The following is a 23,172-nucleotide window of genomic DNA, read 5'->3' on the forward strand; positions in this document are numbered from 1 at the left end:
ATGTTGCAAATGTGAGTGTTAACTGAAGCCGATAGTCCTAGTAGTTGTTTTTGGTGAAGCTATATGACGCTGGTAGTCTCTCATACTGTGCCCTTCTTACACTCCCAACAACACACTAATAATAGACAGTGTATAGGGTGTCTATGTTGCAAATGTGAGTGTTAACTGAAGCCGATAGTCCTAGTAGTTGTTTTTGGTGAAGCTATGTGACGCTGGTAGTCTCTCAGACAATCAATCAATCAATCAGTCAATACTGTGCCCTACTTACACTCTTAAGGTGCGTACAGATATACGCGCGGCGAACATTAGCAGTTCACTTTTAGCTGACTATATCTGTATTTTTACAGAAACGGTATAAGATATAGATATAAAAAGCTTGGCATCAGCTGATTAAAAGTGAATTGCTCATGTTCGCGGCGCGTATATCTGTACGCACCTTTAGGCTCAACTCACACTTAGGCGACTCAGGTCGAGAAGAGACTCGACTCTAGTGGAGAGCATGTGTTTCCAAATGGTGACACTCAGACCAGTCGACTCGACTCTTAGTCTCCCCGCGACGACACCATTTGAAAACACATGCTCTCCACTAGAGTCCAGTCTCTTCTCCACCTGAGTCGCCTAAGTGTGAGTTGAGCCTTACACTCAACAACACACTAATAATAGACAGTAGTCGACAGTAATCGAAGAGGAAATTTGCAACATAGAATACCTATAACATGAGATATCTTCTTATGCTATCTTTTCTCTATGCTCTCGCCGAGTCGCTAGTCGAATGTCCACATAATTCCGGCGCCACTCTCTTGTCGAGTGCCTACAAGCGCGAGAGTGTGGATGCCTACTACGCCAGTCCTCGCCTTCACTTACCGTCGCTGGCCTTCACTTGCCGAGGCTCTCCGTCACTTACCTTAGAGTGGCAAGCCGAGTATCCCATTCACACTCTCATCTATAGTGAGGTCCACGTTATAATGGCAATACCTGATTAACATTGTTGTTGCTATCCTTGTCTGTCACTCGACAAAGCAGATAGCGCTATCCTCTACCACCTCCACACTGTTCCCACATCATGTTTCAACATTGTAGAAGTATAATTAACAAAATATTGATGCCAATTATGAAAACTTATTATTGATTTATTATTTCAAATAAATTTTCTTTGATATTAAAATATTAAAGATTATTTTTAACAAGAATGAACAATAAGGCTCAACTCACACTTAGGCGACTCAGGTGGAGAAGAGACTGGACTCTAGTGGAGAGCATGTGTTTCCAAATGGTGACACTCAGACCAGTCGATTCTAGTCTCCGCGACGTCACCATTTGAATAGACATGCTCTCCACTAGAGTCCAGTCTCTTCTCCACCTGAGTCGCCTAAGTGTGAGTTGAGTCTGAATATTACATTAAATATACCGGTATCCTCTATGGGAGGCAGTGGTAATGCAGAGAATCAGCAACACTGTTCTATACTTCTCCACTGTCATTATAACGTGGACATCACTGGAGGGAATAGTAGGTATCAAGAATAATATTGAAATATATTAGAATAGACATCACCTCAATATCAAGACAAGAATTGTTGGACACCGTCAAGTAAATACCCACAATAACTGAGATTTAGGTGGATATTCCCAATTTTAACTACATTATTTCTTGAATAACTCAAGATTAGATATTATCACGGGTTTATTAACTATCAGAATATTTTATTTTATTTTTTACGCAACTATTGGAAATGAAATTGATACGCCGTATCATCCAGATGAACGAATAAAAAAAACCGAGATATAGGCGAATTATTACAATATTTGAGGCCACGTAATCTCTGAAATAACTAAAGATCATAAATTATAACGGTTTTATAAACTATCAGAATTCTTTCTTAGTATCTTGATACAACTATTAACACAACTTTTAAAGAATAATTGGTGGCCCGTATCATCTAGATGACAAATAGCCACAAAAACCCGAGATATAGGTATAGGATTTTTACAATTCAAGCCATGTAATCTCTGATATAGCTCAGGATTGGAGATTACCAGGGAATAGAAACTATTGCAGTACTTTCTTATACTCTTGACAAAACTTTTAGAGTAATAATTGGTAGCCCCCCGTATCGTCTAGATAGACAAATAGCCACTAAAACATTGGATATGGGTGAATAATCTCAAGTCATGTAATCTCGGAAATAGCTAAAGATTAGAGATTGCATGGGAGTAAAAACTGTCAAAATACTTTCTTCTTCTCTTGACACAACTTTTAAAGCGACAATTGGTAGCCCGTATCGTCTAGATAGACAAATAGCACAAAACCTGAGATATAGGTGGATTTTCACATTTGAGACATGTAATCTCCGGAATAGCTAAAGATTGGTGCCAATTATGAAAACTTATTATTGATTTATTATTTCAAATAAATTTTCTTTGATATTAAAATATTAAAGATTATTTTTAACAAGAATGAACAATAAGGCTCAACTCACACTTAGGCGACTCAGGTGGAGAAGAGACTGGACTCTAGTGGAGAGCATGTGTTTCCAAATGGTGACACTCAGACCAGTCGATTCTAGTCTCCGCGACGTCACCATTTGAATAGACATGCTCTCCACTAGAGTCCAGTCTCTTCTCCACCTGAGTCGCCTAAGTGTGAGTTGAGTCTGAATATTACATTAAATATACCGGTATCCTCTATGGGAGGCAGTGGTAATGCAGAGAATCAGCAACACTGTTCTATACTTCTCCACTGTCATTATAACGTGGACATCACTGGAGGGAATAGTAGGTATCAAGAATAATATTGAAATATATTAGAATAGACATCACCTCAATATCAAGACAAGAATTGTTGGACACCGTCAAGTAAATACCCACAATAACTGAGATTTAGGTGGATATTCCCAATTTTAACTACATTATTTCTTGAATAACTCAAGATTAGATATTATCACGGGTTATTAACTATCAGAATATTTTATTTTATTTTTTACGCAACTATTGGAAATGAAATTGATACGCCGTATCTCCAGATGAACGAATAAAAAAAACCGAGATATAGGCGAATTATTACAATATTTGAGGCCACGTAATCTCTGAAATAACTAAAGATCATAAATTATAACGGTTTTATAAACTATCAGAATTCTTTCTTAGTATCTTGATACAACTATTAACACAACTTTTAAAGAATAATTGGTGGCCCGTATCATCTAGATGGACAAATAGCCAAAAAACCGAGATATAGGTATAGGATTTTTACAATTCAAGCCATGTAATCTCTGATATAGCTCAGGATTGGAGATTACCAGGGAATAGAAACTATTGCAGTACTTTCTTATACTCTTGACAAAACTTTTAGAGTAATAATTGGTAGCCCCCCGTATCGTCTAGATAGACAAATAGCCACTAAAACATTGGATATGGGTGAATAATCTCAAGTCATGTAATCTCGGAAATAGCTAAAGATTAGAGATTGCATGGGAGTAAAAACTGTCAAAATACTTTCTTCTTCTCTTGACACAACTTTTAAAGCGACAATTGGTAGCCCGTATCGTCTAGATAGACAAATAGCACAAAACCTGAGATATAGGTGGATTTTCACATTTGAGACATGTAATCTCCGGAATAGCTAAAGATTGGTGATTATCATGGAGTAGAAACTATTGGAATACTTTCATATTCTCTTGACAAACCTTTTAAAGCAATAATTGGAAGCCCGTATCATCTGATAAAAAATACCATTAAAACATGAGATATAGGTGAATTTTTACAATTTACCATGTAATCTGTGATATAGCTCTAGAATAAAGATTATCACGGGAGTAAAACTATTGGAGTACTTTCTTATACTCTATTCACAACTTTTAAGGCAATAATTGGTAGCCCGTGTCGTCTAGATAGACAAATGGCCACAAAAACCCGAGATATAGGTGGATTTTTACAATTAAGCCATGTAATCTTGGAATTAACTGAAGATTAGAGATTATCACAGGTGTAATCATCAGAATTCTTTCTTATACTCTTGACACAGCTTTTAGAACAGGAATTGGTAGGGCATATCATCTAGATAAATAAAAGTAATGAATTCATGAGATTGAGGTGACTTTGAAGTACATCATTTCCGAGATAACAGGAGTTTGAAGAGTGGTAGGGACTGTAGACCTTTCACAATGCATTCTTACTGTATTTTATTCTACTATTGAAACAATAATTAATTGATGTGGCACATTTTTAATGTAGGTTCCACTAAAAAATAATGCAATTTTTATACATCTTACAAAAATTAAGAGCTACTTCTCTAGGACGGTTTACGAGCTCGGGATTTGGCTAAGTTCTAGACTTCAAACAGGTGCAGTCAGAAAATTAGCTTTTCAAAACGGGGCGTAGTCGCAGTTTTTATTTTATCATTTCTATAATTGGAAACGTTTTATCTTGACGAAAATCAACATTTCATATAATATCACCCCAATTACCTATAAACAATTCCCCCATTACATAATATAACCTCAATATATTCCTATTTTTCAATTACCCCATTACATAAATAATTCAAAATAGCCTAAACTTTACACTATTTTCTCTTCATTTTATTTTGTGTTCATTTTTCAAGTTTTTCGAAATTTAATTCAAACGTGACTTTGACAATGACTACGACTACGCCCCGTTTCGGAAAGCCAATATTCTGACTCCAGCTGTTCAAAGTCTAGAAACTTAGCCAAATCCCAAGCTCGGAAACCGGCCCTAAATCTAGTCTTTAAAAATTGATTTTTCACTCCTATAATAAGGGGGAATTTCAAAAAATAGTATATATAACTCTAAGCTGGAGTCATTTCAGAGTATAATATGTATTTTTTTCAGCGCTGAGATCCATATATTCTTCTCATCTTTGTATTCTCAATATGGATCTAAAGGATCTAAAAATATCCCACCTCACAAAACAATATTTTTGCTAAATTCTTATATAAGATCAACATCCTACAATTGAATACGTGGATTGGAGGCCCTATACCAATGGGTAGTAACACTATAAGATAACTTACAAGCTAGAGGCACATCAAATACATGGAGAGATTTGTCCTGAAACTAAGATCCATACATTTTTCTCATCAAATTTGAGATGATTCTACTATTTATATGCATTTTTAAAAACAAATATGAGATAAATGTTATAGATCACAGCCCGCCTTTCTCTTCGACCCAAACCTTTGATTTGCCTTTTCTTAAATCTAGATAGTTTTAAAATAAGAACCAATTGAAGATTGAAAAGATAATACAGATATGTGTGAAATGAAGCCACAAACATTGCGATAAATTGAGAATTACCTGGCATGTTGTAGGAGGATACATCTATTCATTGAATATTCCAGTGGAATCCATTGACAACATTTTCCATGTTCCAAGTTCAATGTCCAAACAAGAGGTTTGTGTAAACAATATTCCAAGCCTGAAAATTTGAATTGGATGAAATGAATGCAATAAATGTAGGCAATGAATTCGCAAGAAAACAACCATTTTTTACAAGATAATGCGTTGAAAACATAAAAATATTATTTTTCATAAATACTTGTAAAGCATGATAAAATATGATTTTATAACATTAAGTTCAAGATTATAAGTGTTTAATCCCAATAGTTTTTGTTATTTTAATATGGTGACTGGTTGATGACTTTTGCGTTCTGCACCAGACAATCCCAACCTAACATGTCTATGGCTAAAACATGGCTGGACTTATAGAGTGATAACTCAACAAAAATGAAGAACCAAATCAAAAACTTTATTGAAGTAGATTTAATAAACTATAAAGTACATGTTACAATATAATTCAAGCAGTTATCAACGGAATATTAATAGCAAAAACGTAAAAATGATACGGTGGTCCAAGAGCCTATACCGTATTGCAGAGTGAACATTGGGATAAACATTTTGCAATTATATTCAATAAATAGGAGTTTTAAAGTATAAAAATACTTGATTCACTTATGAAACAACATAATTTTCATGAAAATAAGCTTTGAATCTTTGAAATACTCACAAAATCACGTTATCAAAAATGTAGGTTTGGGCGATCAAGTCAATGCACACATTAGCTTCGTATTATGCAATAATTAATGATTGAAACCTATTTAAATGTTAATGTTTGTAGAAAAACTACTAAATAAAAGATATTTCATAAAATCAAACTTCAAATCGTAATATTTTAGTCATAAAATTCAATTTTTATGAACCTAAACACAAGAACTGTTGATATTCAAAATGACGTCTGCCTCTGCAGTCTGCAATTTGAAAACCTTGTGACGTCACAGCAGTCTAGTTGAGATTCTGACCGCTTGAAGCAGCACTAAGCAGGGACTGCATTTGAAATTCAAAAGTTCTGTTTCTTGTCTTACTATTTCTTCTTGTCAAACATTCAGCTAGAGTTACTTGTAAACGGTCAATTTTACAGAAAAATTGATAAAAACACAAAAGAAAGACAGTGAATTCTTCACAAACTGATCTTTGACTGAGAAAAATCTATTTAAAAACAGAAGAAATATGAGAGTTTAAAAAACATATTATCAAGAAAGACAGAGTGACAAGAAACATTCAGCTCAAGTTCACTAGGAAACGATACATTTTACAGGAAAATTGATGTAAATTCAAATATAGACATTTGATGCTTCACAAACTAATTTTTGAATGAGCAGAATCGATCCATATACAGCAGAGTTATAACTGTTCAAAGACATAGATTATCATGAAGAGGAAAGAGTGGATGACAAACATTCAGCTCAAGTTTACTTAGAAACGGTTAATTTTATAGAAAAATTGATGGGAATATAAAAAAAAACATTAAATTTTTTACAAACTGGTCTTTGATTGATCATCAATCTATCCATAGACAGTAGAGTTAAGCTAGTTCAAAGACACACATTATCAGCAAGACAAAAGTAGATGTTAGACATTCAATCAAATTTACTTAAAAAGGGTCGATTTTACTAAAAAAATATAGGAATATAAAAAAATAGACATTGGAATGCTTCACAAACTGATCTTTGATTGAGAGAGATCTATCCATAAACAGCAAAGTTATGATAGTTATAAGACACACATTGTCAGGATGTCTAACAAACAATCAGCTCTAGTTTTCTTAAAAACGGTCTATTTTACTAAAATATTGATAGTAATATAAAAAATAGACATTGAAATGCTTCACAAACTGATCTTTGACTGTGCAAAATCGATCAACAAACAGTAGATTTATGATAATTAAGAGACTCACATTGTCAGGAAGAAAAGAGTGGATGTCAAACATTAAGCTCGTTTACTTAAAAGCGGTAAACCTTACAGAAAAATTGTTAGGAATACAAAATATAGACATTAAAATGCTTCACAAACTGATCTCTGATTGATCAAAATCGATCCACAAACAGCAAAGTTATGATAGTTCAAACACATATAAGACTAAATCAATCATGAAGTGCTCTATGATTCAGAACAGATTTCACCTCACATATTTTGTAAAATTCAACTATATAGAGGAGATCCATACCAAGCATACTAAGACATCAAGGAATATCACAGAAGAACCACGAATTGAAATACTTGGGGCCCGGTTGCACAAAAGTCCTTCAAGTTTTAATCGTGATTAAACTGTGCTTCGATTACACTTTCAGTAGTTTAAGGATTTCTAGCATTAAGTGTTGGTTGCACAAAAGCCTGTTAAATTTTAATCGTGGTTAGATTCCACAGAACCAATCAGAGAAGGCTTTTTCGATAAGAAGTCACTCTGATTGGTTCTCGTGGAATCTAATCACTATTAAAATTTAACAGGCTTTTGTGCAACCAACACTTAATGCTACAAATCTTTAAACTAATGGAAGTGTAATCGAAGCACTGTATGACTGAGAACAGCTTCCAGCTCACAAAACAAGAAATTTCGAAGAATTTATTGATTTATACAATAAGTACATGATAGGGAGAGAAAAAATAAGGTGACCTTGTGCTATTCCTCTCCCAAATTTAGATAACGTTACACATAGAAACATTAAATGTAGCTTAAGACACCTGTTCTAGGCAATACCTCACCATCAAGAGATAACATAACTCAAAAAGCTATCAGAATACTTTATACCACATATCCATCAGCTATATGGGAAGATTATTTTATGCACTGAATGATTCAGAAGCCTGCCACCTCAATAAAACAAAGCATTTTGTAAAATTCAACTCCTAAATAGACCTATTTCAGGGGATACCTCACTATCAAGAGATATCACAGGTGATAGAGCTGCTGGAATACTTTGTGTTATATATCCTTCAACTATTGGAAGAGTATTTGAAGAGCTCTAAAGCTGCGTACAGATATACGCGCCTTCAACCCGCTCCGCACACGCTCCGACCTCGTTCCACCATCGTTCCGCAATCGCTCCGCCCCCGCGCTGTACTCGCACCGATCATGAACGTTATGGGAGATGATAGCTCTTCTCGCGTTCCACTCTTGCTCGCCGGTCGATCATCAATCGCTCTGCTCGAGTGACGTTCGGTTGCGGAGCAGAGCGAAAGTCTGTACGCACCTTAAGATTCAGAACAACTACCACACTATACAAGAAATAGATTAAAATTTAACTCCTAAATAGACCTATTTCAGGAAATATCTAATCATTAAAAGATTTCATGACTAAAAAAGCTGTTGTAATACTTTGTAATAAACATTTTTCAACTGTTGAAACAGTATTTTCAGTGCTGTTATATCTAGAACAGCTTCCACCACTTGAACAAGAAATTGAGTAATTTCCAAGTCTGAAAAAGCCCTATTTCAGAAAATGACTCACTATCAAGAGATATCACAGGTGAGAGAGCTGTTGGAATACTTTGAAACGAACATCCTCCAACTATTTGAAAAGTATTTTCAGCACTGTACTATCTAGACCAGTTTCTACCACTCATAAAACTAGAAATTTTGTCAATTTGAACACTAAAATGGTTCTATTTTGAGCAATAGCACACCATCAAGGAATATCATGACTGAAGAAGCTGTTTGAATGCTTTGTGTTACATATCCTTCAACTATTGGAAGAGTATTTGAAGAGCTCTAAGATGCAGAGCAACTCCTACCACACTATAAACAAGAAATTGGGTAAGAATCTAGATATATTTTTCTTGGTGTATATTTGAGGAATAATTTATTGATAATTATTAACAAGGATAAAACAATTAATATTGGATCGAATATTACGAGATGACTCAAGAGATACTTGTGAAGAAGTAGGAGAGGGAGAAGATAAGGAGTAGGAGAAAAGGAGAAGAAAGAGAAGGAGTAGGAGAAAAGGAGAAGAAAGAGAAGGAGTTGGGAGGGAAGATACAGAAGGAGTAGAAGAAGAAGGAAAAGAAGGAGTGGGAGAAGAAGAAAAAAAAGAAGGAGTGGGAGAAGAAGAAAAATAAGGAGTAGGAGAAGGAAATGAAGGAGTAAGAGAAATAGAGGAAAAAATAAAAGAAGGAGTAGGAGAAAGAGAAGAAAAAATAGAAGGAGAAGGAGAAGAAAGAAAGAAAGGAGTAGGAGATGAATGAGAAGGAGAAGGAGTAGGAGAGAGAGAAAAAGAAATAGAAAGAGTAGAAGAAGGAGAAGAAGAAAAAGAAGGAGAAAAAGGAGTAGGAGATGAAGGAGAAGAAAAAGGAGAAGGAGTAGGAGAAGAAGAAGAAAAAGAAGGAGTAGAAGAAGGAGAAGGAGAGAAAGAAAAAGAAGGAGTAGAAGTATAAGAAGAAATAGGATGGAGAAGAAAAAGGAGTGGGAAAAGAATAAAAAGAAGGAGTAGGAGAAGAAGAAAAAGAAAGAGGAGATTTCTCGGTAGCTGAATCACAGCTATCTACTATACAAGATGGTGGTGAAAGAAACGTGACAACTATGCCGTTCTATTATTTCCACCTCCTTCATAACATGAATATAACAATGGAGAGCTAATCTGCCACCCATCCACTTATTCTGGATTCGCCAGACCACACAATAAAATAACAAAGCTATATTAAGTTAATATTGTCTCAGATAACCAATATGTTTATCACTTCTGCTAGTGAATATGGGACCTTATATCATTGAATAGGTTATAACACTAAACATAGCTTACAAGCTAGAGACATTTCTTGAAGTATTATATGGAGAGAATTTAATAAACTCATTGAATTTAATAACTGACAGTTCTTACTATTTTTGGAAGTATTGTTTCAATTTCATATTTTTGGAAAAAGATATGAGAAGAAAAAATAGATAACAGCATGCCATTGCTACTGCAAAAGAAGGCTCTGAGAATAGTGACATTTTCCGGCTTCAGGGATCACTGCAGGCCACTATTTAGGGATCTTGGGATACTGCGATCACAGTGTACAGTCAATATGTATTGTGCTCGCTTATGTATATCAAGGAGAACCTGGTGCAGTTTCAAAAAAGATGTGATTTACACAGCCACAATACGCGACATGCCACTAGACTGGAGGTGCCCCGGAGCCGACTGGCGGGGAATTACAATAGCTTTCCTTCGCAGGCAATAAGATTTTTTAACAGCCTTCCAAGACCAATTCAGGAAACACGGAACTCTTGGTTCTATACCACTTTGAAAAATAAACTCCTGGAAAAGCCACTCTACTCACTACAGGAGTTTTACAGTGAACCTCTTTTTGGGAGTCAAGCACCTTCACAGTGTGAATGACCATGTAGGTTATTTTTATTGAAAATTCCGACACTGCCTATCTGAAAACCCCAGTCATTGGCAACGACCTCAAGTATCAAGTAAGTAGTATCATTCTCTATGAACCCAAACTTTTGAAATGTCTTTATTCTAAAGTCTAGATGATATTGAAACTAATGATCATATGAAAGACAGGCAAATAAAACAAGATATATATGTTGAATATGTTGTTTGACAATGAAATAGACTAAATAATAATATGTGTGATTGGCAAGGCACTGGTGACTCTGTACTGTACTCTGTCTCTGTGAAGACTGTGAAACATGCCTTAAGTAAAACGTTTGAGTTCAATGTATTGTTTGACTTTTAAAGTAAAAATAAAATCAGTAATAATGTTCAAATAATCGTAATAATTTATTTCTTCACCGATATAACCTTCAACAGGTTATGGGCCCAGGCTGGATCTTTCGTGTGCAAGTAAAAAATTTTTTTTAACCTAAATACTCTCGTGCAAGACAACAATGGAAGTTCGGAGATTCAACTCTAAAATAGTAATACCGGTGAAGTGATTGAATTCTAGTAAAAACATTAAAAGTAAAAGTAAAATACCCAAAAGTAAAATCAGGTAAGGCAATCGAGTTCAATTCTCTCTTATATACTAGCTCTAAATCTAAAGTACATTTTACATATCTCAATACACGTTTTAAATTTTTATACAACATTTCACTGGCACAACTTTGGAATCGACTCAAGAAAGATACAGTACAACACAAATCAGGTCTAGATCCTACAACAGCATACATAAGGCTGTACAGGCTAGATTAGTTGCTAGGGGGTTTCAACAAAAGGATAGCATAGATTAAATGACATTTATGCCCCTGTGGCCAAATTGCCAACTTTTCGGATTTTCATGAGTGTTGCAAATAAATAGGATTTCCTGTATATCAGATGGATGTAAAAAATGCTTTCCTTAATGGTGATATCAAAGAAGACGTTTATATGTCATTACCAGAGGGAGTAGAAGGATTTAGGAATAAGGTTTGTAAACTTAAGAAGTCAATTATGGTCTGAAGAAATCTCCAAAAGATTGGAATTCTAAATTTGATTCTGTAATGAAAATGAACAATTTTACTAGGTCTAAAAATGATTATTGCTTGTATTCTAAAATTGTGGAGGGTAAAAAGGTATTTCTATTATTGTATGTAGATGACATACTTATTTTTGGTTCAGATGAGAATGATGTTTCAAGATTGAAATCAGTCTTACAAGAAAATTTCAAGATGAAAGACTTGGGCTTAGTTTCTAATTTCTTGGGAATTAATGTCAAACAAGATATGAGAAGGGGGTAACTGTTATTAGTCAGAAGGAGTATCTCAAACATGTATTGGAAAAGTTCAACATGCAGGATTGTAAGCCAATGGACACTCCCATGGATAAAAATTTCAACTTTGAATTATTGACTAGAGATAAGTCAGAGTCTGTAGAAATAGAAAAGAAATGTCGTAGACTAATTGGTTGTCTTATGTATGCTGTTGTAGGATCTAGACCTGATTTGTGTTGTACTGTATCTTTCTTGAGTCGATTCCAAAGTTGTGCCAGTGAAATGTTGTATAAAAATTTAAAACGTGTATTGAGATATGTAAAATGTACTTAGATTTAGAGCTAGTATATAAGAGAGAATTGAATGATGATATGATTGTAGGCTATGTAGATGCAAACTGGGGTGGTGATTTAGAGAGAAGATCAACCTCAGGTTATTGCTTCAAGGTTTTTGGTAATACTATTTCTTGGTGTACCAAGAAGCAACAGAGTGTTTCATTATCTAGCACAGAAGCTGAGTATGTTGCTTTGAGCCAAGCTGCAAGCGAGGCTTGTTGGATAAAAGGAATTTTAATTGATTTTTGTGTTGTTGAAAATAAGAAAACTTGTATTTTGTTGTTTGAAGACAATCAGTCTGCTATCAAAATAGCTCATAATCCTGAGCATCATAAAAAAATGAAACATGTAGATATAAGGTATCATTTTGTAAGAGAGAAAATTTCTGAAGGTGTTATTCAAGTTGAGTATTTAAAATCCTCAGATCAGATTGCTGACATTTTCACAAAACCCTTGGGAAAGGAACTTTTTGTCAAGTTTAGAAATAATATTTTTTAATAATTAAGATGTTTTGAACTATGTTAATTTTCCTATAACTTACTTTGTTTTTTGATTGATAAATTTAGAAATAATATTTTTTAATAATTAAGATGTTTTGAACTATGTTAATTTTCTTATAACTTACTTTGTTTTTTGATTGATAAATTTTTTTTTGGGTTATTTCATTGAGGGGGCGTGTTGTTTGACAATGAAATAGACTAAATAATAATATGTGTGATTGGCAAGGCACTGGTGACTCTGTACTGTACTCTGTCTCTGTGAAGACTGTGAAACATGCCTTAAGTAAAACGTTTGAGTTCAATGTATTGGTTTGACTTTTAAAGTAAAAATAAAATCAGTAATAATGTTCAAATAATCGTAATAATTTATTTCTTCACCGATATAACCTTCAACAGAATAAAACCACAAATATCAAAGAAAAATTTCAATTACCTTGGATGTTGGATGTGTAGAGTTAAATTCCATAGTTGAAGCTCAATTTCAGAATATAATCAGGTATTGATCCACCCAACATCTCCAAGTTATTCCATATCAAATCAAACGGTTGTAGCCGATATTCCAAGCCTGAAATGAGTACAAGATGAATTAAAATAAATACATTTACAAAAAAATGATGAATTCTCTACAAGATGAAGCATTTTTAAATTAAGTAATGAGAAAATTTTAAAATCAAGTTATAAAACAAGGTTTTGAAACAGCGCCCTCCGCGCACTTCGAAGAAAAGTTATTGTTTCAAAAAATTTTAGTAGACACGGTATATTTCTATAATTTCCATCCAAACCTGATAAAATAAATTGCTAAACCAACAAGATAAAAACAATTAAGTACTGAATTACCACAATTTCCATGATTTTATCATTTGAACAGGGTTTGAAGCCTTCCGCACACTCGGCTTACCGGTAATATGACGACTCCACGGACACACGACCGTCGGGAGGACCCAGGAAGTAAAAAGTAAGTAAGTAAGTACCTAGCTTTACCTAGATGGTACAATTACTAAAGGAAAACTCACTAAAACAAAGGAACAAGCTTGAAAACTGAATGAGAGTAGTATTGTAAGGTCATTAGGTACATTTTACAATACTATTTCAAAAAAAATTAGCAATAAATTTACTTAAAACACATAAAAAGTGATATGGTATCCCAAGTCATTAGCACAGCAATCATAGTAGTCTAATGAATGAAAATTTTCTATCAATTTCCAAAAACAATTATTTCCAAGCATAAATATACTTCATTCACTTATTAATGAACATACATTTCATATAAATTATCGTTTATTCATTAAAATACTTACATTAAATCAACTTGAAAACTCAAGTAAACAAGTCTGGCTCCTTCCTACAATATAATACACATTCTGTAATAGTTCGACGGTCGCGCACATTTTTTATTGTTGATCAAGTTTAAGCGATTACAATAGAAGATATATTACAAATAATTAAACTTCTAATCACAATATTTTACTTATAATAAGCAATCTTTAGCAGATCCAGCCAGAGAATTGTTGACAGAAAATGGCGTCTAAATTTATTATTGTCGTCTGTTTTTTGAAGTGACAAGAAGGCTTTACAACTGGCCGCAAGGGAGCAGCACAAAGCAGGCACAGGAAAAATCTCCAAATCAGTTGTATTATTTGATTTTTGAAAATAAATTACTCATTATATAGATGTCTAATTGATAAACTAGAGTAGTGAACTTATAGATAATTTAATTCTCTTAAAAAATGTTCCTTTCCAAAATTGAGCTAGAAATACATGTTCAAAAGTTATTGAGGTATCATTGTTGAGAAACACGCTGATCTTGAAATGTAAATTATTTTTGACGCTCCATAACACGTTATTTTATAGATTTCTGACCAATTTGAGCGCATCATGACATAGTAAATTTTATTCTCTTCAAAAATGGTTTTCATAAAAATTTTCCCACTATCAAGAGTTCAAAAGTTATAGCGAAAAAACTACAGAGAAATTCATTGTTGACTTGACTTCCAATACTTTTGAGCCTCTAAAACTCCTTGTTTGTTCAACCTATCATCATTATAAATGCATGAAATTGTAGTAAATTTTGTTGTCTTCAATAAAGGTTATCGAAAAATTACAATATGATGAACCGTTTAGAAGTTATCGAGGAAATACTGGAAATTTCCCCCAACAATCCCTGAAGCCATGAAAGTTGAAAATAGACAGCTTGTCAGTGGACAGATTGAACAGCTCATGACACCTAGCGGATTTTTTGTAAACTACTTGGAGCGACTCGACTGAAGACTGACTGGAAACAGTACTAGAGCCTGTCTTTAGTCGAGTACCGCCAAGTAGTTCACGAAAAATCCGCTAGATGTCATGAGCTGTTCAATTTGCAACTCTGGCATCTGTCCACTGACAAGCTGTCTATTTTCATCTTTCATGGCTGATGGCTTCAGAGATTAAATGTTCCAGTATTTCCCCGATAACTTTTGAACGTATAATCATATTGTAAACTCGCTCATGACCTTTATTGAAGGAAACAAAATTTACTACAATTCTATCTATTTTTTAAGGTGATAAATTCAGGGAATAGAGAATTATAGGGGATCAGAAGTATAGAAAGCCAAGTCAACAATGAATTCTCAGCAGATTTTCTCTATAACTTTTGAACACTTGATAGTTGGTTGATTTTTATCAGTACCATTTTTGAAGAGAATTTAATTTACCATGTAATTATATGTTCACATTGTTTAAAACTCAGAGAATGTTGTGGTATGAAGCTTAAAACATAATTTATATTTGAATTTCAGTGTGTTTTTCAACAAATGCTATCCCAATAACTTTTGAATAGTTCATTTGAGCTCGATTCTGCATAAGAACATTTTAAATGGAAACAAAATTCCCTACAGGATAGTCTAATTATATTGTTTAATAAACTCAATAGTATGCAGTTACAGAGCTTCAAAAACAAGGGATCTGTATCATTGTTGAAGTCCTCTGTAGAATTTTCTGTCTTTGGCATCTGAACAGTTGATGAAAGGTAATTTTAATAGTGACCAGCTTGAAGATGAAAAGATTTTCTACAGAATCATGCAATAATTGGATTACTGAAGAGGTCTGTTGATGAAGAGTTATAGAGAATCACAATTGAGAAAACCCATGTTGACATAAGCTCTACTGCAGTATTTAATCAATAACTTCTAAACGGTTGGTCATAGCACAAACATTGTCCCTACAATATTTGTAGAGGATGCAATTCTCTACAATAAATTTTTTGTCTGAATTCCTGGAAACTGTTAAAATTGGGCATTATAGAGCTTCAAAATGATATTAAATCAAAATCTCCAGTGGACTATCCAGCAGTATTTCCTTAATACCTTAATACCTTCAGCTTCATCCATTACCCACAATTGTGGGATCGATGGCGTCAAAAAATCAAAACACGTACAAACACATGAAAAAAAAACTGTAACAGTTCAGATGGCAGTGATCCAGTGCTCATGCTCTCAATAAAAATTCAAATTATCACTCATAAATTCGTTCACACTGTAGTATGCCTTTGCACACAGTAGCTTCCGGACGGTTCTCCTGAAGGCGGCCTCATCCAATTGCTTCACACTATTAGGCAGCTTGTTGTAGAATTTCAGGGCTGAAATCCTGTAACTGGCCTGTGATCGGTGGAGGCGTCTCCTGGGGATATCCAACAGCTCACTGTGCCTGGTGTTGTGGTGGTGGATGTCACTACAGGCAGCTAGAGTATGCTGTATCTTCTTGACATACACCAAGCACAGGAGGATGTAATGGCTGAAGACAGTCAGTACACCAAGGCGAGCAAAGATGGGCTTGCAGTGGGCAAGATGATTGCTGCCTGTTATAATTCTTATAGCCCTCTTTTGCAGTCTCAGCACATCAGCAGCCCCCGCTGAATGACCCCACAGAAGCAAGCCATAGGTAATGTGGCAATGGAAGAGCGAATGATACATCATTATCAGGTACTTCTCAGTCACCAGGCCCCTCATCTTGAGCAGCAGAAAGCAAATGCGGGAGAGTCGACTGGTTACTTGCTGTATATGACTGTTCCATCTGAGTTTGCTGTCCAAGACAAAACCCAGCCGCTTCACTGGATTCTGAGGGTCACGCGGCTCACGTGACAAGCTGCAGATGATCCTTTGGGTCTTGTCCTCATTCAGCTGGAATCGATTAGCCAGGAACCATGAAGTGGCAGACTGAAGATGCTCCGCAGATGCCTCCAAAACCCGCTCAAGCTCAGCACCCGATGACAGTAGAGATGCATCATCCGCGAACATCAGAGAGGAACCGTGGTCGTCGAGGTCATTTATCATGACAAGGAACAGTGTAGGCCCCAGCACCGATCCCTGAGGAACACCAAAAGTTACCGGAAGTGTCCGGGAGTCAGCACCACTGAGGGAGACAAGCTGAGTCCTTCCAGAAAGGTGAGAGCCCAAGATGGAAAGGGCAGAGTCTCTAAGACCATAAAAGCTCAGCTTTCTAAGAAGAATGCCATGGTCCACGCAGTCAAAGGCTCGGCTCAGATCACAAAGAGCAAGAGCAAGAGACTCACCATCCTCGAAGGCAGCATCAATCCGCTCAGCCACATGGTCGACTGCACCCACTGTTGATCTCCCAACTCGGAAACCAAACTGCATGTTGGAGAACAGGCCATTCTCCTCGAAAAAAGCCTCCAGCTGAGGCTTTATCACTGCCTCAATCACCTTGCCAAAGACAGGAGTTATGGAGATTGGCCTGAAGCTACGAAGGTTCTCACGATCACCCTTCTTGAAGACTGGGACAGTTCTTGATGTTTTCAAGAAATCAGGAAAATTTCCAGACCTCAAGCACTCATTGACAGATGCAGAGAGAGGAACTGCAATGGCATCAACAACCTCTCGAAGCATGCTCACAGACATGCCAAACACATCTGGACTTTTTGAGGGTTTGAAAGAGCGTATGATCCTCCTCAAGGCAGCTGGTGTGGTGGGGCGAAAGAAGGAGAGATGCTCCTGTCCCGGCTGGATTCTTCCTTCCAACAGATCAATTGGATCAATGGCAGTCAATGGCAGTGTGGGAATCCACTATATCCTGAACCGAACCCACAAAGAAGCCATTAAAATCATCCGGGCTTGCAAAGTCGATCTTTTTCCGTGGCATGGATCTGTTTGAAGATGGATGTGTTTGTTTCTGTTTTGTGGCATGTTCTTAATAACTTTTGAATCCTGAATCATAGCGTAATTTTGCAAATGATGATTTGTAAGGACAAATAATTTTTTAATGAGATGATACAAGAAAATCAATTATAAGTTGATTTTGTAAACTGTAATTGTTTTTAAAAACTAATAACGCTGTTGGTTTGACAGTCATAGGTGATTTTAAAATGTTCCCTGCATTGTGCTGCCCATAGGCAATAGCGGCCAGTTTATGAACTATTGCCATTTGCCACTTTTTGTGAAATGACCGTCGGGCCGTCGCCATATTGACTTTTGTTTGTGTATTTATAGTCTGTTCAGGTCCGCATCCGCAAACAATTGCTGATTATTAAATTAATATATACATTTGAACTTTATTTTTTTGAAAAATATCTTCTATTATAATTGCTTTAAGTCTATCAATGTAAAAATAGTTTGCAACCGTCGAATAATTGCAGAATGTGTGTGTAAACTTTGAAGTGGAATTCCTATAATATACGGTACGGTCCCATACAGTTAAGTTTTGAAAATGATATACTGTAAGTATTACAATGAATAAATTTTTATTTCTATGAAATTTATCTTCTATTATAAGTAAATAAGAACATTAAGCTTTGAAAACATTTACTTTGAGAAAATTTGCAAATTCTTTATGTGTTAGCAACTATGTTTATGAGCCAATGGCCGTGGTCTGTCATTGTTTTTATAAGTTTTTAAATAATATTACGCCAATTTCTTCTAAAATATTGTTGTAAAACGTACTCATTGTTATTTAAAAATAACTACATTTAGTTTTAGTTGTTGATTATTTTTCACTTTTTTCATAGCATGACTGAACTCTACATTGCCGGCAATGGTAGGTAGGTTGGGTAGTCGGAACGCTCGGCACAAAACTCCAAAAATAAGCTTATTATTTCTCAATTGAAAAAAACAATTTTTAATTCAAAACTATTGATGTTTTATTATTACTCTTTGCTTTGATAGTCTTATCTACTGTTGAATTTATAATTTTTATACATTTTCAGGTATATCATCATTATGGAGATTGGATCATTGCAGATTATCACCATTCAATCGGAATCGTAACTTGAGATTTTGTGCTACAATATTCATTGTATTTGAAACGGAACGAGCTGATTCAACTCTTCATGCAACATACAAGGTACTTTCATATTTATTGTGATTTTCTCTAAATATCATGTTGTCACTTTTCTGCTCTTCAAGCAAATTTGCTTAAAATCTGCTTTTTAATTTTAATTATAAAGGCATTTCAAATGTTTGGGTTCATAGAGAATGGCGTGCTGTGATCTATAGATTTTTCCTCATTTTAAATTTCAAACTTGACACTTTGAAATCTTACTTATAGGTCTAAATGTCTCAACAGTTTTATGAGGAAAATCTATTAGGTTGCAGTTCTGGACAATTTCTCTCCATATACTTTGACATGTCTCTAGCTTAAGTAGACATAACTTTAGTGTTATTTATTTATTGAAAATATCCCCAAATTTATTATTAGCAACTAATGAATTCATAACAGGAATGAAGTGAAAATTTAAATGGAAAAGCAGATTGCAGTTAATTCTTATTTGAAATATACCAATGTTTTTCAATGTCCCTATCCAACAATTCTGGTTTTAATAGTTGATCAATGACTAAAAGAAAGTATTCTCATAGTTTTCGTATATCTGGTAAACCCCAAATATATGTGTTATTCCATAGAATAGGTAGCCTTTTTGTGAAAAATCATACAATTCTTATTTGAAGGTTACCAATATTTTTCAGTGTCCCCATCCAACAATTCTGGTTTTAATAGTTGATCAATGAGTAAAAGAAAGTATTCTCATAGTCACCGCATATCTGGTAATCCCCGATTGGAGTTATTCCAAAGAATAGGTAGCCTTATTTTGTGAAAAATCATACAATTATTATTTGAACGTTACCAATGTTTTCAATTGTACCCATCCAACAATTCTAGTTTTAATAGTTGATCAATGACTAATAGAAAGTATTCTAATAGTTTCTGTATATCTGGCAATCCCCGATTTGCCGTTATTCCAAAGAATAGGTAGCCTTATTTTGTAAAAATCAAATAATCTTTATTTCAAGGGTACCAACATTTTTCAGTGTCCCCATCTAATAATAATTCTGGTTTTAATAGTTGATCAATGACTAAAAGAAAGTACAGCTTTCTCATAGTTTTCATGTTTGTTGTATCTCTTTGGACGATAAAAGTCTGTCAATTCTTGTTCTAATAGTAGGGCAGTGACTATTAACATAGAGAAAACATAGCACAAGAAGATACGACATGGTATAGTGCGTTCATGTTGTATTTCTCTCTGTTAACTGAAGCCGTTAGTCCTAGTACGAGGAGATTTTGTGAAGCTATGTGACTCTGGTAGTCTCTTATACTTTGCTGTTCTTCACACACTTACGCGACTCAGGTCGAGAAGAGACTGGACTCTTGTCGAGAGCATGTATTTCCAACCAAATGGTGACACTCGTATCTCTTTTGTGTAGTGGTCGTCATTAATTGCAGTTTTTAGTGATATTTTATTGAGTTCAGTCTTAAATTAATGTGAAATGTGTTCCTTATTAATTTTTCCTACAGTTACGTTGAAAAGTGGCCATTGCTGCACTGATTACAGAACGCAAAGAATCACTTTTCCGCTCTAGTGCGGGAAAATTTTTCTGCACTCCAGATTTGCAACATGGCAACGCAAAATACTTAGTAGGTTATATGGAGCAACAGTGCAGCAAAATCAAAATGAAGTTGGTAACAGTGACTGCTGTGGCTGCTATAGTGAGCAGAGGTGCAACCAAGCACAACGCGCTAATTATTACTATTAGATATTATAACCAAGGACAACATTTTTATTCAATTTGACAATAAATAAGGTTTTTATCAATAATAAAATTACACAGATTCACATTTGATGCATTTCAGGCAATTTTACCCATAATTACCCACTTTTCATATTCAATGGTAACTGTAGGAAAAACTAATGTGAAATACGTGCGCAAAGTTCCTCTGCTGCACTCAAGAAACCACGTTTACGGCTCGGGCGTAAACGTTTCTTTCGGTGCAACAAACTGTCACTTTGCGCACTAGTTGCACAAATAACTATTATCAACTAGTGTGAACATAGAAATCCAGTTCTATCTGATAATTTTTACCTGAACATTGAAGTAAAATCAGCCCATTCTTTAGTGGGCGAATTGGCAAGGTACCGTATATTTTACGTCATAAAAATGTTTTAACAGCTATTCAACGTTATTTATTACTAATTTTTGTCGTATTGTAACTTATTACAATGTTTTCAATTGATTTCGTCCAGTTTTGAAAATTTATTTCCTATTTTCGATTAATGTTGATCTATGGCCGTTTTACCTTTAACTGTCAGTATTTGGTAGAATGGTGAGCACCAATGCTTGTTCAGGAGAGCTATTGCCAAAGAATTTATTCTTACTGTACAGCTTTTATATAGAGATTTTAGCTATAATTAATCAATTTAGGCTCAAATTAGTACTGAATGAGTTATTTAATGTCGATTTTATTCATTTTATAGGTAAATATCGTAAACTTTTTTGAAATTTAACTTGACATTTTTTGGTTAGGCTATAATTGTGGCGTGCGTGGCGAGCATGACAGTGCTCTCCAGTAGAGCTGCCACCACCAGGTTTTTAGGGTCCTGGCCCTGCTACTTTTATAGGATAATATTATTAATAAATACGCAAATTCACCAAAGTAATCTCACTCTATTGAAAAAATCCCATATCAAACATCTATACTCTCTCTCTCTAAACAAATCACTCCTCAATCACATTACTAAAAACTACATCTCACTATCTCAAGCACAACCTTCCTCTAGCGCGTCTCGGAACGTTCTCCCTCTAGTTTCGCCTCTACGCGGTCATCACTCTCTCAGCTCACCAGTTCAAAAGTCCAATTGGTGGCCTGAGTGATGACTCCGCTATTCTAATAATTAATATCCTATGAGAGCGGGGTGTTTGAATCGTTACATAATTTTCCGATTTAAAATTTGATTTAATACAAGATAAGCAATTTACTATTGGTTCAATTTATTTCCAAGTAGAAATTATCATTTTTGGCTAATTTAACGTCAGCAGTAGGTATTATCGTATTCAACTTGTAAACATATTAAACTTCTAAGGCCCAGTGCACAACAGCCGGTTAATTATAACCGTGATTAATTTTACGGGAACCAATCAGAGACGGCGTTTTTGAAAAGACGGCTTCTCTGATTGGTTCTCATGGAATTAATCACGGTTAAAATTTAACCGGCTGTTGTGCAACCGCACTAAGCCGGTTAAGGTTAGTTTGTCGTCTACCGATCTCAATTTTTCTTTTGAATAGTGTTGAGTAAATAACTGAAACAAACTTAGGCCTATTTTAACATTAATTTCTATTAGAATAAACTCGTAATTTTGTTCAATGATTGTGATTATAGACCCACTTGGACCTAGTCTACCTTATTATTTTATGTAGCCTACCTTAGTGCTGGTTACACAACAGCCGGTTAAATTTTAACCGTGATTAACTCCACAAGAACCAAATAAAGAAGTAGTCTTTTCAAAATCTTTTGGATCTTGTGAAATCTATCACGGTTGAAATTTAACCGGCTTTTGTGCAACCGGGCCTTAGAGTTTCTGACATTGAAAATTAGTTGCCTATTTTGATCATTTATTTAGAAAAAACTGTATATGCTACCAACTTTTATGCATTCATAGTTTCTTTGAAGGTGATTATTTTATGCGTCCATCATGCGAGAAGCGGGAAACATTTTATCAATCAATTGTTTAATTCATAAAAAAAATTTTGAAGGGAAAACTTGTAATTAAATTCTACTACTACCGTTTCCCGCTGCGGGAACATTTTTTGTTATCAGAATTTGTTTCAAAATACTTTTTACTGTAAAAGCTTTTTCCAAAATCTTTCCGCTGTCAGAAATTATTTTGTTACAGGTCGGTCAATCTATCTTCTTGCACCTGAAAGCTAATTTAGTAGTGAATCTATTCATTTATCTCTTCATTAATTTTGATGTGTTTTGTGATGAATGTATTTGTTAATAAAATTTAATTTTTTCAGAAACAAGACGTAATATATATGACTGTGTTTTTCTATTGAATAAAATTATTTTTTTGTGTCAACCACTTATTTCAACTACCTTGTGTCAC

General features: G+C 34.8%; 1 long non-coding RNA gene across 1 annotated transcript; it reads right to left on the reverse strand.

Annotated features, from left to right (window-relative positions):
- Positions 1 to 5,411: 5,411 nt before the first annotated feature.
- Positions 5,412 to 14,330, reverse strand: LOC120354129. The gene is made up of 3 exons (XR_005572828.1): positions 14,104 to 14,330; positions 13,239 to 13,370; positions 5,412 to 5,434 (listed from the first exon to the last, which is right to left on the reverse strand). It is a non-coding gene; the product is annotated as an uncharacterized LOC120354129 (long non-coding RNA).
- Positions 14,331 to 23,172: the final 8,842 nt, after the last annotated feature.

This window comes from Nilaparvata lugens, chromosome 14, assembly GCF_014356525.2.
Source record: "Nilaparvata lugens isolate BPH chromosome 14, ASM1435652v1, whole genome shotgun sequence".
In the NCBI taxonomy this organism is placed as follows: Eukaryota; Metazoa; Arthropoda; class Insecta; order Hemiptera; family Delphacidae; genus Nilaparvata; species Nilaparvata lugens.